This window comes from Podarcis gaigeae (genome assembly GCF_964106915.1).
Source record: "Podarcis gaigeae genome assembly, chromosome: 4".
In the NCBI taxonomy this organism is placed as follows: Eukaryota; Metazoa; Chordata; class Lepidosauria; order Squamata; family Lacertidae; genus Podarcis; species Podarcis gaigeae.
Genome location: NC_139677.1, coordinates 108,618,038 through 108,625,228, shown reverse-complemented (window position 1 = coordinate 108,625,228; position 7,191 = coordinate 108,618,038).

Below are 7,191 nucleotides of genomic sequence, written 5' to 3'. Positions count from 1 at the left end.
GTTGTGCTGTCATTGTTGCCCTATTAAATGCCACTTTTAAGGCAATTTAAACTACAGGAGCAAGTTATACCATTAAGCACACCTTGCCATCTCCTTTTGCTGACTGAGAGCAGAGGAGGTGCTGTTTACAGTCTCCCCAGGAGCATTTCGACAGTCAGAAGGCCTGAAGCCTTCGAGGTGATTGTACATATGCTAAGAACATTTATACCTCCAGAAAAAGAAAAAAAATGAGCCTACGTTAAGGGAATGCTCATGAGTGTATAACGTGCTCTTCTTCAGAACATCTCTCTTAACATTACAAACTAATATTTTTGTAAATAAATCTTGAATTTCTTCCAATCTTCTTCCACCGTCTCCTCTCCCAGGTCTCGGATTCTGCCAGTCATCTCAGCCAGTTCCATGTAGTCTATCAGTTGCATCTGCCATTCTTCCAGTGTGGGTAGGTCTTGTGTTTTCCAATGCTTGGCGACAAGTATCCTTGCTGCTGTTGTTGCGTACATAAAAAATGTTCGGTCCTTCTTTAGCACATTCTGGCCGACAATACCCAAAAGAAAGGCCTCTGGTTTCTTAGGGAAGGTATACTTAAATACCTTTTTCAACTCATTATATATCATTTCCCAGAAAGCCTTCACTCTAGGGCAAGTCCACCAGAGGTGAAAGAATGTTCCTTCATTTTCTTTACACTTCCAACATTTGTTATCAGACAAGTGGTATATTTTTGCAAGTTTGACTGGGGTCATATACCATCTATATATCATTTTCATAACATTTTCTTTCAAAGCATTACATGCAGTAAACTTCAACCCAGTAGTCCACAACCTCTCCCAGTCCTCAAACATAATGTCAGGGGTTCAGGAGCAGAGGCACAGGGAAGAGGGGAGATGGAGAGCGAGGGGGAGGGGGAGGAATCCGAGGGGAGCGTAGGAGGGGACAGTGGTCCGAGAGATTCCATGAGCCTCTCCAGCGAATCGGAAGATTCACAAAACGGGGCGCCAGTGGCCAGGGGCAGGGGGTTCCCAAGGGGAACGCCCCAGGAGCATGGGGGCAGCAGGGACTCCCAGAGCAGTAGTTGGAAATCAGGACCAGCTTCCCCACCAGAGCAGAGTGGGGGGGAAGAGTCCCAGGTATCGGGGCCAGTGCTTTCCCCACCAGGGAGAGGAGACGAGGCAGAGCTGACCACGCCTCCATCGGAGAGTCAGGCAACGGAGGGGAGGTCAGATCCGGCCAGTGTCACGGAAGAGGGAAGCAGTGATAGAAGCAGTGTAACGGTTAGGAGAAAGGTCACTGGGTTGGCGCGAGAAACAAGTTCAAATGTACAGGAGCGCGGGACAGCAGAGAATGAGGATTGGGAACCGGGTCCTAAAGCCTGGCAGAGGCAGGGGGAGGAGTTAAGCGACTCAGCGTCGGAGGAGTCCAGAAAGGGCAATGTCCCGGTGGGCAGGAGGACCCAGAGGAGGAGAGAGCAGCGGAAAAGGTGGAGCAGGGCTAGGATCTTAAACTGGTGCGGAAGGGGAGGTGATTCAGACGGGACTTCGCCGGTCTAAGGTTTAAGACGTAGGGCTGCACGCTCTGGCGTTGAAATGGAAACTAAACTTCAATAAAGACTTTTGTACATTACATCAACCTGGCGTTGGTCCTCTGTGAGCTGGGACCTAGAGGCAGCTCTGACACATAATGTTGTATCCAATGTCCTGTGCCCACTTTATCATAGCCGATTTAACCGTTTCATCTTGTGTATTCCACTTCAACAGCAAGTTATACATTTTTGAAAGTACCTTAGTCTTAGGCTCTAACAGTTCCGTTTCTAACTTCGATTTTTCCACCTGGAATCCTAGCTTTTTATCATGTTTAAAAACTTCTTTGATCTGAGCATAATGTAACCAATCTCGCACTTTGTCTTTCATTTTCTCCTGACTCTGCAATTTCCAATTATCTCCATCTTTTTCTAATATTTCCCAATACTTCGGCCATTTGGCCTCCATATTGAGTCTTTTCCGGGCCTTAGCTTCCAATGGTGAAAGCCACCTTGGAGTTTTATTTTCCAATAAGTCTTCGTATTTTATCCAGACATTAAACACTGCTTTTCTGACAATATGGTTCTTGAAGGTCTTATTGATCTTAACCTTGTCATACCATAATGCCAGGACTGCCACATAAATATGCATGCCACCCAAAAGCATTATTAAAACCTTCCAAATCTAGTACGTCAGTGTCCTCGAGAAGTAGCCAATCTTTTAGCCAGCAGAAAGCTGCGGCCTCATAATATAACTTTAAGTCTGGCAGGGCAAAGCCCCCTCTTTCTTTCGCATCAGTTAATATCTTAAACTTAATTCTGGGCTTTTTGCCCTGCCAGACAAATTTAGAAATATCTCTCTGCCACTTCCGAAAGCACTCTGTTTTGTCCACAACTTGCAAAGTTTGAAACAAAAACAACATTTTTGGCAGTACATTCATCTTAATAGTAGCAATTCGGCCTAACAAGGAAAGTTTCAATCTTGTCCAACTTTCTAGATCTCTCTTAATTTCTGACCAACATTTCTCATAGTTGTCCTTAAATAAACTCAGATTTTTTGCTGTTATATTTACCCCAAGGTATTTTACTTTTTTAACCACATTTAACTCTGTCTCTTTCTGAAACCTTTCTGACTCTGTAACTGTCAAGTTTTTTTCCAAAACCTTAGTTTTTTGCTTATTTAATTTAAATCCCGCCACCCGACCAAACTCTTGAATCAATTGTAGTGCTCTTTTCGTACTAGATTCTGGCTCCTGTAATGTCAAAACCAGGTCATCTGCAAAAGCTTTAAGTTTGTACTGTTTCGCTCCGACCCGTATTCCTTCAACCAACCGGTCTCCTCTAATCATGTTCAAGAGCACCTCCAGGACAGAAATAAATAGCAAAGGGGAAATAGGGCAGCCTTGTCGTGTTCCTTTTTCAATTTTAAACTCTTCTGTCACCACATTGTTAACAGTTGATTTCTAAGGGCTGACACCCCCCCCAAAAAAAACACTGTATTAAGACATTACTAAATGCTAAGGTTTCAATTTTTTGAGATACCATGGGAAAATGCAATCTCCCTGACCATTGAGGAATAGAGACTGTTCCTGGGAGGTTGCCAGGGTTACTGGTGTGAGGATAGGAAAAGAAACTTTTCAACCAGCTGTTTGAGCTGAAATCCACCTTTGGAGAAGGCAGTCTGCACCTCTTAAAAGGACCAGGCCTTGTGGAGGTGTAGGGACTGTGCGGTCTTACCAATTTATAGAAATAACTAGGTATTTCCCACCGTTCCCTTTACTCCTTACTACTAAGAATCTTTTCCCGTGGATGGAAGTGGACGTAGGCAGATGTACCATTCGAGATTAAGGAATAAAGCAGAGCCCATACAGGCAACCCACCTTTTGCAACTGCATGGAGATGTCTGGGAGCTGCCTTGCCTCTTTTTCTTTCCTTCCCTTTGGCTGCCACACTGCTGGGTGGATCCAGTGTTTGGTTAAAGGAGCTGTTTGATATTGTGTCAAAAGATCCCCTTTCCCCCTCTCGCCCCACAAGGCAGCAGCAGGAGGGCCCCTCTTCTCCCTCCCTTTGTCAGGCAAAACTTCCCCCTTCCTTCTCCTCTCCCTTTTTGGGAGCAGGAATTCAGCACAGCCCATAGAGACCTGAGAAATAACAGGGGGGGGGGGCGGATTTTTTCCAGAAGAACTGAAAGAGGGGTCCATGTAAAAAGAGGCACCAAGCTCAAATTAACATGCAAGGAATAAGGTCACTCACAGGAAGTGAAGCTACTTTCCCATCATATAACTAACTTTAAGGAATGCTACTTCTGTTTCTTGTTTCTGAAGCCCTTTCCAAAAAAAATGATGGTATATAACCTCTGGAAGGGACCCCAAGGGTATAAAGTCCAAATGAGCTCAGCCGTAGACAGGAGCAAACTGCAGAAGATCCAAGGTTATTGCGCAACAGGTTCAAGGCGAGATTGAACAGTGAGAAAGGGGTGACATGAGTTTTTGAAACTCCCTCCATGTCCCAGAATACAGTGCAAAACACGTCATGAATACATTAAAGAGAGGTTTGGTTACACAGATTACATCATGAATATATTAAAGGGAGGTTGGGTTACACAGATTAACATATGGAGGAGGGAGGGGGGAATATGCAGAGTCGGAGATATGCGCAGATAAACACTTCCTGAGTATTGGGGATGAGAAGACAATGGTCCAGTCTGCCACCTGACATTGCCTGGAGGAAAGGCTGATCAGAGCGATTTGACAGGATTAGGGTCTTGACACCTTGCTTGAGGGATTATAGATTTTAGTCCCTTTTGACATTGACAATTGGGAATAAATGGATATATTGTAGCGAAGAAGAAGGTAAAGAAGACATGCCCCCCCTTTCCATATCACTTTAGAGCACCTCTCTTAACATTGCAAGCTGCTGCAAGTGTCCAAAACTGGTGTGAAGTTGCTGGTTTGTAAATATTAATTATTCCTACTTTATTGATCTGAATTACTCAAATGGATTTTAGTGCTGGCCACTACAGCAGGGGCTGATCCCTATTTATTCTTGTGGTGTTCAATTCAGAGTATCTGTTTAAAAAATCAAACAGAAAGCAATGGAGGGTTGCCGTTAAGGCTGGGGGGAAGGGGCAAACTCGGTCTTATAGACCCAAACTGGGTTTTGGGATGCTCCATTAGACAAACCAGCCAGCTCACTGCCTATCTAATTCACTGGGCATTCAAGTATTTGCTTACAAATTAATTATCTTTTTTAATTTATGCCTTTTCCAGAACATTTATCTTAAGATGTAATGTGCAAGTGTACCACTTTTGGATGCTAATTAAACTCCGCTTGGATTATGTGGATAAATTGATAGGTGAAAGAATGGGTGCCTTGAGTAATTACCTGGTTAAAACAATGGTTCATCTGAAGAAATTAAGTTTTCAACACATTGCTTTGTCACCTTTAGATAGCCTAATAAGAAAAGGAAAAATAGACAAACCTCACCAACATTGGTGAAGCCAGGAGGTGCTGCCCTACTGCAATCAAATAAATAAAAATACTTTACTGTATTTTTACTGTGCTGGTTAGGGGGGACGAGGCCAAGCCCCACTTGGGTGGGTGTGATATATCAGGAGTGGGGTTGTTTCAAAATGTTCTTAAGTGTTATATGTTAATTTGTATTTCTATTTTTTTCCCTATTACCTTCATGCCTGCAGCTGACTTTTCCTCCACCTCCTCTTCTCCATTCCTCAGGTGAAGCTTCCTCCTCTTCAGAGAAGGAATTCAGCAGAGCCCATACAGACCTAAGAAATATGAGTAGGGTTGATTATTTTCACAAGAAGGGAAAGAGGGGGTCCACATAAAAGCAGACATATAATATGTCAAGCACAGATTGCAGTGGAAGAAATAATAAAGTGGGAAAGGAGCCTCCCTTCCCTAGGAGCCAGCATACGACTAACTGGAAGAAACATGTCCCCCCCCCCCCCCGTTTATTCTTTCTGAAGCCCTTTCCCAAGAATCATATAATGGTGCATATAGCTGGAAGGGACCCCAAGGGTCTTCCAGTCCAACCCGCTGCAGGTCAGGAAACTGCGAAGGAACCACAAGGAGACTGCATTTAATAATAAGTGGAGGAATTAGGGTTAGTGAAGAATTACCTGGTTACAAAACCACTGCTTAAAGCAGTGGTTTATCTGAACAATACATTGTTCAGATACAGTTTTCAATACACTGCTTGGTCACCCTCACAAAGGCGGCCTGAGGGGGAAAGCAATGGAGATCTGAACTCACAGCCAGTTACTCTGGAGTTGCTGTAGCCAAGGGGAGCTTCCCCGCCCCAATTCAAATAAATAAAAATACTGTACTGTTAAGGCTTAGGGGGGAAGAGGCCATGTCCCACTTGGGTGGCGTGATTAATAATAATAATAATAATAATAATAATAATAATTTAACATTTAATGATAATAATAATAATTTATTACTCTTTCCCAGTCACCAACAGAATATTTTTTAAAAGATAAAACATAATATACTACAAACACCCCTACCCCTTTTCTAATAACAATTATTATAATAACAATGATAACAATTTAAAAAGTAATGATAATAATAATTTATTATCCTTCCCCAGCCACTGTGGGCTGCTCCCAACAGAATATTAAAAACGCAACTGTCAGGGGCTCAGGAGCAGAGGCACAGGGAAGAGAGGAAATGGAGAGCGAAGGGGAGGAGTCTGAGGGCAGCGTGGGAGAAGATGACAGTGGCCCGAGAGATTCCATGAGCCTCTCCAGCGAATCGGAAGATTCCCAGAGGGGGGCGCCGATGGCCAGGGCAAGGGGGGTCCCAGGGGGGACGCGCCAGAAGCAAGGGGCCAGCGGTGGCTCCCAGAGCAGCGGCTGGAGATCAGGACCAGCTTCCCCACCAGAGCGTAGTGGGGGGGGGGGGGAAGAATCCCAGGTATCAGGGCCAGCGTCTCCTCCAGGAGAGAGAGAGGATGAGTTAGGGCTGACCACGCCTCCATCGGGGAGCGAGGGAACGGTCGAAAGGAAGGTTGCCGGCTGGGCGCGCGCGCCAAGTTCAAATGTACAGGCGAGCGGCACAGCAGGTAGCCCGGATAGGGAACCAGGTCCTAAAGCCCGCCGGAGGGTGGGGAGTGAATCCGGGGAATCAGCGTCAGAGGAGTCCAGAAAGGCTGAGAGCCCAGCGGGCAGGAGGGCCCAGAGGAGGAAGGAGCTAAGGAAGAGGTGGAGCAAGGCTAGAGTCTTGCTTGTGGAAGGGGAGGAGATTCAGACGGAGCTTCGGCGGTCTAGAGTTTAAGACGTAGAGCTGCGCGCCAAGGCTTTAAAATGGAAACTGAACTTCAATAAAGACTTTTGTATATATAACAACGACCTGGCATTGGTCCTTTGTGAGCTGGGACCTAGGGCAGTTCTGACAGCAACAAAACATAATAATTACAAACTTCCCTAAGCCTTTTATAATAATTTTATAATTTTATAATAATTATTATAATAATAATTTTAAAATCAATGATGATAATCATTTCTAATTATTTCCCACCCACTGTGGGCGGCTCCCAACAGAATACAGTATTAAAAACACGACGAAACGCACACGCTTCCTTCACGTAAAGGGCGTGGGAAACTCGGGGGAGAAACAGCTGAAGAGAAAACGCTGAGAAGAAAAAGCGCCAAACG